At 41.4% G+C, this 12,762-nt stretch overlaps 1 protein-coding gene across 1 annotated transcript in view; it reads left to right on the top strand.

Annotated features, from left to right (window-relative positions):
• The window catches only part of tpd52 (tumor protein D52), a 207,150-nt gene that overhangs the window by 189,452 nt on the left and 4,936 nt on the right, over window positions 1-12,762 (top strand). The gene's annotated exons all lie outside the window — the stretch shown is intronic.

Genomic DNA, 12,762 nt, shown 5'->3' with positions numbered 1-12,762 from the left:
ACCCTACGCCGAACCTGCACTGTACCCTACGCATAGGGTGATGTGTACCTCTCCAGAAAAGTTACTCACGCGTCGCGGCAACTGTGATTGGTTGGCTTGGTAGCATCGCATTTCCTCCTAGGCATTTCCGGTTGCTTCTTCTCCGCCATGTCTGTAGGCTGTGCGAATACCAATGCGAAATAGATGAACCAAATCGTCAGATCTACCTGCCGACATGCGAAAATGTTTGAAATGCATTTCCTTGTCCATGTCTCTCACGAAGAAACTCAACACAGTGGCATAGAAACACCACCGCCAACTAGCGTTTTGGCGCACACCAATGCATGCTCGCTACAGAGTAGAGCAACGCAGAAGTGAAAATCAGGGTTACGACGTAGGCTGCGGCATAGCTCGTACACACAAGTATAAATCAGCCTTAAGGAAAAGTTGGTCAGATTATGCTGTTTCGTTGTTCAGTCTCGTCATTTGGAATACGGTTCTGACACCTGTTCTAAATTGGACAACTTTTACCTGCTTGGTTATTGTATTTATCAGTTATGGGCAGTAGGAATTAACAATATATTTTACATCTGCCAGTATTTTAAAGGACAATTGGTGGGGAGATTGTGGTGTTAAGAGTTTGGCTCCTGTGTTGGAGTCCATGCTGATTTAATTCTGTTGTCTTTGTTCTCACTTTCAGGCCGTGTAGTATAGATTCCCATCCTTTCCAATTGTCCAGTGCTCCCATCGCAGGCATCGTAGACCCCGGCCTCCAGCCTTGTTCCTTCCTAGAGCCTCTTCCAGCCAGAGGAATCTGCCACTCAGCGTCCTCAAGTTATAAAAACAAAATGCCATTGGAGCCTCAGTTACTGGCGACAGAGGGTCAACCACAACAGAAAGCATGGAGACCCCTTGCTCTCAGTAGTGTGGTGAGCGGGTGAATAGGAGCCAATCAAACACAAGAGATTCTGCAGATGCTGGAAATCTTGAGTAGGGTCACAAGGTCATAGAACACTAGAACACAGGAACAGGCCCTTTGGCCTATCTGATCCCTGCCGATCTATTCATCTGCCAAGTCCCATCGACCTGAACTCAGGCCAAAGCTCTCTATACCCCCCCCCCCCAATCCATGTACCTATTCAAATTTCTCTTAAATGTTGAAATTGTACCTGCATCCACCACTTCCACTGACAGCTCATTCCACACTCTCACTGAGTGAAGAAGTTCCTTCTCATGATCCTCTTAAGCATTTTACCTTTCACCCTTAACTCATGACCTCTAGTTCTAGTTTCACTCAATCTTAGTGGAAAGCACCTGCTTCCATTTACCCTGTCAAAACCCCTCATTTTTATATACCTCTATCAAATCTCCCCTCATTCTCCTCCACGCTGGAAATACAATCCTGACCTGTTTTAAATACCTTTGCTAAGGCCCCTGCAATTTTTGCATTAGCCTCCCAGAAGGTTCGAGGGAACACCTTGTCAAGTCCTGGGGATTTATCCACCCTAATTTGCCTCAAGACAGTAAGCACCTCTTCCTTTGTAATCTGTATTTGGTCCATGATCTCACTGCTATCTTACCTCACTCTATAGACTCTGTGCCTGTCTCCTGAATAAATACAGATGCAAAAAGTCCATTTAAGATCTTCACCATCTCTTTTGGTGCATAGATTGCCACTGATCTTCCAGGGGACCAATTTTGACCATTGCTGTCCTTTTGCTCTTAATATATCTGTAGAAGCTCTTGGGATTCTCCTTCACCTTGTCTGCTAGAAGAAATTAATGCCTTCTTTTAGCCCTCCCGACTTCCTTCTTAAGAGTTCTTTTGCATTTCTTATACTCCTCAGTACCCATTTGTTCCTTGTGGCCTGTAGTTGTTGCTACAGTTCCTACTTCTTCTTAGCCAGAGCCTCAATATCTTTCAAAAGCCAAGGTTGTCCTTGCCTTTTATTCTGACAGGAACATACAAACTCTGTAATCTCAAAATTTCATTTTTGTAGGCCTCCCGTTTAGCAAGTCCTCCTCTGTCAGAAAACAACCTGTCCCAATCCACACTTGCCAGATACTTTCTGATTCCATCAACATTGGCCTTCTCGGATTTAGAATCTCACCTAAGGCCCAGACCTATTCTTCTCCATAATTATCTTGATACTGATTGCATTGTGATCGCTAGCTGTAAAGTTTTCCCTTAAACAAACTCCTGTTACCTGCCATGTCTCAGTCCCTAATAGGAGATCCAGTTCCATGGTCTTTCTTGTTTGACAAACTCTATCCCATCCAATATGGGAGTGCGGTCAATATCTGTTAAGTTAAAATTATCTACTATCACAACCTCGCTCCTCTAACCCGGTCCTAACATGGCCATCCCTTTCTTATTGCTGAGTTGCACCAATGTAGCCTTAGAAGATGAGCTCTCCGGTCTGTCCTGTCTGAGCATTGCCACGATATCTTCCTTGACTAGTAATGTCACCTCTCCCACTATATCACACCTAAGATGATAGACCTCTGAAACACTGAGCTGCCAGTCCTGCCCCTCCTGCAGTCAAGCCTTATTAATGTGGATACATGTGGAATATAATTCCCTAAGCTTATCCGCCTTATCTGCAGTACTCCTTGCGTTAAAATATATGCAGCTCAGATCGTTAGTCCCACCATGTTCGACCTTTTGATTCCTGACTTTGTATGTAGGCTTACAACATCTTTCCCCACATTCACTCCATTGTCTACACTAGTGCTCTGGTTCCCATCCCCCTGCAACTCTAGTTTAAACTCCCCACCTCATGCAGCCCTAGCAAACCTTCCCCAAAGGATATTAGTCCCCTTCCATTTTAGGTGCAAACTCCTCTATCTATCTATCCAAGTCCCATCTTCCTTGGGACCCAATGATCCAAAAATCTGAAACCCTGAAATGACACCATTTCCTTAGCCATGTGTTAAATTGTATTATCTTCTTATTTCTGGCCTTACTAGCACATGGCATGGGTAGCAATCCTGAAGTCACATTCCTGGTGGTCCTGTTCTTTAACTTAACACCTAACTTCCTGAAATTATTTTGTAGGACCTCGCCACCCTTCCTCCCCATATCATTGGTACCGACGTGGATCACAACCTCTGGCTGCTCACCCTGCCAGTTAAGAATGCTGTGGACTGGATCCAAGATGTCCCTGGCCCTGGCACTCAGAAGGCTGTTTCCCTAACCATTAGATTATCACTACAGCTCGCCTCTTCTCCCCGCTTCCCTTCTGAGCTACAGAGCTAGGCTTGGTGCCAGATACCTGACCATTGTGGCTTTTCTCTGCTAGATTATCTCTCCCCACAGCAGTATCCAAAGCGGTATACCTGTGGTTGAGGGGAACAGCCATGGGCACTCTGAACTGACTGACTGTCCTCTTTCCCCCTCCTGACAGTTACCTCATTACCTGTGTCCTGCACCTTGAGTGTAACTACTTCCCTGTATCGCTTGCCAAGCAACCCGAATGTGGGGCGAAGTTCATCCATCTCCAGCAGTTAGCAAGCTTGTACGTCCCTTCCCATGTGTGTGTGGGTTTCCTCCGAATGTTTCATCTTCCTACCAAAGAAAACAGTGGGATACAGATCAGAATTGGGTTTAATATCACTAGCATGTGTCGTGAAATTTGTTGTTATACAGACCAGTTGCAGATGTGGGCGAGAAATGTCAGATGAAGTTTAACCTGGTCAAAAGTGAAGTGTTCACCTTGGTAGGACAAATATTAAGAGACAGCACACTTCTGTTAAGGGCAAAATCCTTAACAGTGTTGATGAATAGAGGGATCTTGGGTCCCAAAAAGTGGTCACACAGGTTGATAGGGTGGTTAAGAAGGCATAGTCGAGGCATTGAGTTCAAAAGTCAGGAAGTTATGTAGCAACTTTATAAAACTCTTAGCATCTGAAGTATTGCATGTGGGGGTCTAGTCACCCCATTTTAGGAAGGCTTTGGGGTGCAGAAGAGGTTTTCTAGGATGCTGCCTGGATTAGAGGGTGTGTGTTTATAATGAGAGGTGGAACAAACTTCAGAGTTGCTTTCTCTGGAGTGACAGAGGCTGAGGGAAGATCAGATAGAGGTTTATAAAATTATGAGACGTTCAGATGGAGTAGACAGTTGAAATGTCTAAAGTGTTTAAGATAAGCATTTAAAGCATGCATTTAAGGTGGGGGGGGAAGTTCAAGGAGATATGAGGGGCACATTTTTTTACACAGAGAGTGGTGAATGCCTGCATTGCACTGCCCAGGATAGTGGTAGACACAATACAGTAGAGACTTTAAAAGATAGGCGCATGAATGTGAGGCGGATATAAGGAAATGGACTTTGTGTAGGCAGCAGTTTTGTTGGCCATTAAGTTACTAATTTAGTTGTTTCAGTACCACATTGCGGGCTGAAGGGCCTGTTCCTGTTCTGTGTTCACAGCCACATCCTTCCAATGGTGTAGCAACCAGAACTACACTTGGTTCTCCAAACGCAGTCCAGATAACGCTTTGTACATCCTTCCTTTATTATGTCATATATGTCACCATTTGCAAAAGAGTCCCAAACACAATTGTCATCCTAATGAATTCATTCCACCATCATATATTTAATTGTTGCTTCAGTGCTGCAGGTAATGCAGTCTTCAAAAAACACATAGGCACAATTTATAACCTATGATTCTGGTTCTTTGATCTTTAATCGTAACTTCTTGAGGCAGCGCTGGTGAGATGGAATGTGCCTGAAGTCCACTCTTTACATCTGCTTACAGATCATGGTGCAGCCAGTCAGGAGATTTTATATAAGTTGGCTAGAAAGTTCGGTGACATGACTAATAATCTCCTAAGAAGATGTCTTCAACCTTTCCTGCCCTGAAGAAGGGTCTCAGCCTGAAACGTCACCTGTTTATTCACTTCCATAGATGCTGCCTGAACTACTGAGTTCCTCTCGCATTTTGTGTGTGTTGCTCCGGATTTCCGGCATCTGCAGAACTTCTCATGTTTATGATGTGAATACCCTGTGTCAGAATGGAAATGAGGTTTACTATCACTGACATATGTCATGAAATGTGTTGTTTGGTGGCAGTAGTACAGTGAAATACATTAAAAATTACTGTAAGCTGCAATAAGAGTAAATAAATAAATAAATAGATAGATAGATAGATAGATAGATAGCAACACACACAAAATGCTGGAAGAACTCAGCAGGTCAGGCAGTGTTTTTAGAAATGAGTAAGTAAAGAGTCGATGTTTCAGGCCGAGGCACACAGAGTAGAATCGTGAGATGGTGTCCATTGTCCATTCAGAAATCTGATAGTGGAGGGGAAGAAACTGTTCCTAAGATGTTGAATGTGGGAGGTGTGCTTTGCCTTATTTTTTTGTGCCTAACCAATATCAGTTCTGAAATACAGTACATGTGAAATACCATGCAGTAATTTGCATTTACCCTTTAGGGGAAGTGGCCTGTTTAATTAAAGTTGTTTACACAGTACTGTGCAAAAGCCTTGGGCCCCCTAGATTTTATATATTGTTTCTGATGGTGTGGCCTCCACAGAGCCCTGATCTCAACGTCACCAGGGCTGTCTCGGATTACCTGAGAAGACAGAAGAAAGCGAGACAGTCAAAGTCTGCGGAAGACCTGTGGCAAGTTCTCCAAGGTGCTTGGAAAAATCTATCAGGCGATTTTCTTTTTAAAACTAAGAGAATTGATGCAGTTTTAAAGGCAAAGGTGGTCTCACAAAGTACTGATTTTATTTCATTTTTTTTTACCTGTTTTTCCTGCTCTTGATAATATTTTTTGCTATTTAGAAAATTTTCATTCCGTTATTTTTGAAAGCATCTTTGCAGATTTTTTTTACATCTAAGTCTTTGCACAGTACTGTATATTTACTAACTTCTCCACTAAACAGGTATTTAGCTTGATTTACTTTATATTGAGTAGCAGCGGAGATTAATCTGACGTATAAGGGTCTAACAGGCACCTTTGAGCATGTAGATTGCATTCCTTTTCTCTTGTGTATTTTAGTTTCTCGAGTAACTGAAATCATACAATCAAAACAAATATGCTTTGTTGTCTTTTTAATATGGAGGTGGATGGAATTTCAATAGGTAGCTAAAGACACATAGAGAAAAGTTTTCAAAAGTTTGTAAAAGTAGTAGTTTATATTTAAGTAAATTATCACCTGGACATTGTGCATCAGTAATCCTATACTCTGGGAAAACCGAACTCTACCTCCTGAATCAGTAAGAATGAAAATACTATGGCACTGCAGTACAGCAACATTTGTTCTCCAATTGACCCACATCTTTTTTTTCACGCCCCAGCAAACCCGGCTAATGGAAAGTTGAGTATTGGTAAAACTGGATGGAGTTAAATACTTAAACTTTTAATTTGTGCTTGCTTTCTTTACTGCATTCCAGTCCCAAATATTTCCCTTTAGCTTGAAGTATCCTCCTTTTCCCTTCCTTCCCACTCCTGCAAGAAACTCTACAAGTGACCCAAACCTTTTTGGAACAAAATAAGGAAATACAAAATTGGGGCATTTTTGGGCTTGTTAGGAGGCATTGGAGCATTCTTCCAAAAAGCAGGCACGTTACTAGAAATCCATATCTATGTTTGATTGGTTTAATATCGTCTATTGCAACTGTACTTTTGTTCATAAGCACTGGCATTTGTTTAAGTTGTTAGTTCAGATTCTGCATCATAAATTTAATGAAGAGTATTTTTCATAGTATGGCTGCAGAGATTTTCGTTTCCTGTTGCACTTGCTAGAGAGGAGAGTGGTGCCAAAGATCAATCTAGATGGACATTTTATCTTGTAATATGACACAGTGAAAAGGGTTATGTTGCCCAGAGGCAGAAGAGCTGCATCTTGAAAGATAACGATGAAGATTAGCTCTATTTGTCACATGTATATTGAAACAGTTTTGTGTCAACGACCAACACAGTCGAAGGATGTGCTGGGGGCAACACGCAAGTGTCACCAGACTTTCGTAGGCAAACATAGCTTGCCCACAACTTCCTGACCCTTATTAATTAGTGGATCTTCTGAATGTGGGAGGAATCCTACGTGGCCACAGGGAGAATCTACAAATTCCTTACAGACGGGCAGGAATCAAACTTGGATTAGTGATTGCTAGCACTGTAAGGAGACTGTGCTAACCTTTACTGTACTGTGTGCCCTTCAAAACCTCTTTAAGAGACGTTCAAGCCTGACACAAAACAAGTAATGTGTCGTGGCCAGCTGACACCCTATCATGCATTGCACAATTGTGACCATTTGGAATGTTAAAATTAAAACAAGTTTTAACAGAAAAAGCAAATTAAGTAATATTTGTGTGGAAAAGTTAATGGCCCAAAGGGCCCTTTTCTATGCTACAAGGTTCTGTAAGCTTTTAATTCTTTGTTTATTTGCTGCCATAATTCATTAGATTTTTGAGGGTTTCCAGATTGCAAAAGTGTGGAATAGACAATAGGTGCAGGAGTCGGCCATTTGGCCCTTCGAGCAGCACTGCCATTCAGTGCGATCATGGCTGATTATCTTATCTGGGACCTTTTCTTCAGCTTTTTCTTTCTGTGTGAAAACAAAAACGCAAGCGAAGGAACAAACCCAAGGATGTTGGATGCCTTCCCATAACTTGATGGGATATCAGTTCTTCTCCAAATCGCTACTGAAGTGAACCCTGTCTATGCTTAACCTTCACGCGCCATGTCATCCAACAGGAATCACATCCAGTTGTTTTTTATCTCAATGATCCAAATCTACACATTCTCCACTTAATAGTTTCCTGGTTTTATCTGTACCATTGGTATGCTGATTGGAGGCAAGATTCTCCTCCTTGGGAAAAGCACAAGAAATAGCCCGTTGCTGACTTTCGTGATCTATGATAAAATCCTGAAATAAAAATAATGCAAGAATGAGACTTCTGTTATTATGTAGTTAAATTGGAATTCAATGTAAAGCCAGAAAACTGTCAGTTAAGTGTATTCACGCACTTTGGTAGTAGAAGTAAATGTGTGGACTGTTTTCTAAACAGGGAGAAAATCCAGGAATCTGAGATGCAGAGGGACTTGGGAGTCCTTGTGCAGAACACCCTGAAGGTTGAGTTGGTGGCGAGGAAGGCAAATGCCATGTTAGCATTCATTTCAAGAGGTCTAAAATATAAGAACAAGGATGTCATGCTGAGCCTTTATAAAGCACTGGTGAGGCCTCACGTTGAGTATTGTGAACAGTTTTGAGCTCCTCATCTTAGAAAACATGTGCTGGCATTGGAGTGGATCCAGAGGAAGTTCATGAGGATGATTCCAGGAATGAGGCGGTAATTGTACGAGGAACATTGAATGGCTCTGGGTCTGTACTCACTGGAATTCAAAAGTATGAGGGGGGGATCTCATTAAAACCTTTGGAATGTTGAAAGGCCTATACAGAGTAGATGAGGAAAGGATGTTTCCCATGGTGGGAGAGCCTAGGACAAGAGTGTATTGCTTCAGGATAAAGGGGCGCCCTTTCAAAACAGAGATGCAGAGAGATTTCTTTAGCCAGAGGGTGGTGAATTTGTGGAATTTGTTGCCACATGCGGCTCTGGAGGCCAGGTCGTTGGGTGTATTTAAGGCAGAGATTGATAGGTTCTTGATTGGACATGGCATCAAAGGTTACAGGGAGAAGGCCTAGAGCTTGGTTTGAGGAGGTGATAGAAAAAAAAGATCAGCCATGATTGAATGGTGGAGCAAAGTCAATGGGCCAAATGTTCTAATTTTACTCCTATGTCTTATGGTCTTACTCTGTAAATGATGTGCAGTTCTTGCAGAGTTTAGCAATTGTTCAGTTCTGATCTTTTTAACACTAGAGTCTGATGCATGTTTTGATTTTTCTCCATGTATCATTGCTTTTCATGCTATAAGGCCCACAATAAATCTGGTCTCTTTTTGACCAATAATTTGTACTTTTAAAACAATGAAACAAACAATTTATTGTGACCATGGTATAATGTTAGCAAGGCCTTTGATAAGGTCCCACATGGGAATTTGGGCAAAAAACTTCAGTCACTTGGCATACAGGATGAGATAACAAATTGGCTTTGCGGGAGAAGTCAGAGAGGGTAGTAGATGATTGCCGCTAAAGCTGAAGGCCTGTGACTGGTGGTGTGCCGCAGGGATCGATGCAGGGTCTGTTTTTTGTCATCCATATCAATGATCTGGACGATAGCGTAGAAAACTGGATCAGCAAATTTGCAGATGCAACTAAGACTGAGGGCGTAGTGGACAATGAGGAAGGTTTGCAGTGGTCAAAGCTTACAGCAGGTCTGGACCAGCTGGGAAAGTGGGCTGACAAATGGCAGATGGAATTTAATGCAGACAAGTGTGAGGTGTTGCACTTCGGTAGGACCAACCAGGGTAGGTCTTACACGATGAGCGGTAGGGCCTGAGGAGTGCGTTAGAGAGATCTGGGAATACCAATTCATGATTCCATGAAAGTGGCATCACAGGTGAATAAAGTTGTAAAGAAAGCTTTTGGGACATTGGCCTTCATAAATCAAAGTATTGTGTACAGAAATTGGGATGTTGACGTTGTATAAAATGTTGGTGAGGCCTAATTTGGAGTATTGTGTGCAGTTTTGTTCACCTAGATGTCAGTAAGATTAAAACAGTGCAGGGGAAATTTACAAGGATGTTGTTAGGACTTGAGAGTCTGAGTTATAGGGAAGGTTTGAATAGGTTAGGACTTTATTCCCTCGAGCGTAGGAGAATGAGGGGAGATTTGATGGAGGTATACTAAAACTATGAGGGGTAAAGAAAGGGTAAATGCAAGCAGGCTTTTTCTATTGAGGTAGGGTGAGACTGGAACTAGAGGTCATGAGTTAAGGATGAAAGGTGAAATATTTAAGGGAAACTTGAGGAACTTCACTCAGGGTGGTGAGAGTTTGGAGTGAGCTGCTGGTTGATGTGGCGGATGTGGGTTTGATTTCAACACAAGTGAAATTTGGATAGGTACATGGATGGGAAGGGTATGCAAGGCTGTGGTCTGGTTGCAGGTCAGTGGGACTAGGCAGATAAATGTATGGACATGGACTTGATGGGTGAAGGGCCTGTTTCCGTGCTGTTATGTTCTACGCCTCTCAGTGGTGTAATGGTTTTTAAAGCCTAAACTCTCTTTAGAGATTTCGCTTTGAATATTTGAAACATCTGCCTTCAAGCTGGCTGCAATGCAATACAATAGATTGTGAAAGTTAGTTTGTTGCAGACAATTAGTGCTGGAAGTTTGGTTTAAGGTAGGTAAGTTTGGGAACTCTGCAAATTGCTTGAGACTAACCAGTCATCTTCCTCAAGTGTGACAACATCTTGCTCTGTCAAACATTTAAATGACCTCAAATAACATATCAGAGTGTGTGCACGTTTTAAAAAAGTAATGATTTTCGCCTTCCAATCACAAGCAAGGCTGAAAAGTAAATTCCATTTGTTCATTCTGAATCTTTTTCAAGGCCCAATTGTACATTTTTAAAGGAAAGGTTCTGAGAAGGAATTTCTCAAACTTCTCATGATGCCTTTGGAGTCCTGCAGTGATCTATGGCTTTATTACATTGTATAAAGTTCCAGGAATTGTTGAATTGTGTGCCAAGGTTCCCAGCTGATGGTTCTTTGCACCTTGTGAATCTCTCTACAGGATCTAGTTAAATAACACATTACTGCTTATCACCTTCTTGTTAGAATTGTCATTTATCGGCAAGTCTGTGACATTAAAAATTCCTCATTACCTTTCTTCAAATGTATGTTTGTTATATGGTTTTTGTTCACAGTTCCTTAATGCAACACATACTTTATCTACAAGGAATTACTTAAAAAAAGAATTCAGTGCATTTCTAAGGGAATCTAGAGTGTGGTACAGAAAGAGGATAATTCAAAACAGTAAATGTATATACGACAATTAAAATAACTCTTATGTCCTTTGTCATTTAGGTTTTGCTATGAGAATTTTAGTTTTTTGCAAGTTGTTTTAAGAACTAAGCCCACCTAAGAATTGTTACAGTGGTGCTTTTTAATGCTGCAAATTATCTGTGGAATTTAAATGGATTTCATTATTAAATTTGCAGGCAATAAAATAAATTGCGTTGGACTATTTTATCTGCCCCTTGAAATATTCCATACTTAAATATAATGATACCAACTTTTTAACACTATAGATGCTATATTATTTTGGTTAAAATTTTTGGATAATTACATATTGCGTCACATACATTGTGAAGTGCTATAAAAGTCCCAATGTCACGAAGGCCTTTTGAAATAGTATTGAATTGGCAACAGAATAAAGACTGCAGATATACTGGTTACAAATGGGTAATTCACATACAGAATAAATGAATAGAAGTATGCTTAGAAGTAACTTTTAAAAAAACTTACTTCTAAGCATATTTTTACCCATTTGTTCTAAATTTCCTCTTGGTTTCTGTGCAAGGAAGTAAGACTGAGCGCTGGAAATGGTTAGAGAATGTCTGGAAGAGATATTAAGCACCCTTAAAAGAAAACTGCTCCATTGTGCATCCCTGCTCACAGTCATAGAAATGGATCTAATTGCCCTTTGCTTGGTCCCTGAATGCTCAGTCACAGAGCTGGTTTTTGTGGAGTGGCTGATGAGAAAGTACAGCAGAAGAGCAGTCAAGATAACTTAGCCTCGATGTGTTTGGTTTAGAGTTCAGAGCAATTGTTCAAAAGCAAAGCACTTGAAATTTAAACCAAATGCCAGACGCAGTCGACAGTTTAATCCCGTGTATTTTTTTGGCTGCAAGGTGCTCAACTGTTTAATCTTTAAACATGGAGACCATTGGTGTTTGGAAGATTAAGGATTTTGTGCCTGACGGTGGTGGGGGTTGGGGTTAGAGAGGTTGCTGCAGACAGAGTAATCTTATCACTCGTCTTCGCCTATAAACCCTGCTGATGGAGGAAGGAAGCAAACCTGCCTCCCTATTTTAGGAGCGGTTCCAATATGAGATTTCGGTTTGGAGCCTTGGTTTGGGCACACTGACCCAAATGCTGTTTTACATGTTGATCGGGAGTAGGTGCTATTCTGAGTTGGGATGGAATTGTAGCAAATTTGTAGCTAAGTGGGACCTTTTGTATTTGACTACTGCCATCTCTAAGGGTGCGTGAAAGAAAACTGCATAACATCGCCTCTTAAATTTATGGGTAAATTCAGAAAAACCAAAAAAGAAGCAAATTTTTTCCTCTAAATTTGACTGAAAGGTCATTTGACTGATTGAGGTTTCTCAGACAATGTTTATCTTATACCAGATGTCTTAAACATCCAAATAAATAATGAATGTTAATATTTTGTGGAATTGAAACAAAATCAGTGGTCTTGCTAATGTTACATCTTTTCAATAAATATCCTTACTTATACATTCCTTTATGTGTGCTTTTCTGAAGCCAACTTGAGACCAAAATAAAAAAGTACAGATTGCTTTTGGACAGCACTAATAAAGGGAGGACGGTAACACATACAAGATGCTGGAGGAACTCAGCAGGTCAGGCAGCATCCACGTAGAGGAATAAAGAGCTGACGTTTCGGGCTGAGACCATACTCTACAGGAGCAGAATTAGGCCGTTTGGCCCATTGTGTTGGCTCTGCCATTTCATCATGTCTGATCCATTTCCTTCTCAGCCCCAATTTCCTGCCGTTTCTTCATATCCCTTCATGCCCTTACTAATCAAGAATCTATCAATCTCTGCCTTAAATATACCCAATGATTTGGCCTCCACAGCTGCCCATGGGAGCAAATTCCACCGATTCACCACTCTCGAGCTGAAGAA

Source organism: Hypanus sabinus, chromosome 1, assembly GCF_030144855.1.
Source record: "Hypanus sabinus isolate sHypSab1 chromosome 1, sHypSab1.hap1, whole genome shotgun sequence".
Lineage (NCBI taxonomy): Eukaryota > Metazoa > Chordata > Chondrichthyes > Myliobatiformes > Dasyatidae > Hypanus > Hypanus sabinus.
This window is presented reverse-complemented; position numbering and strand designations above follow the sequence as displayed.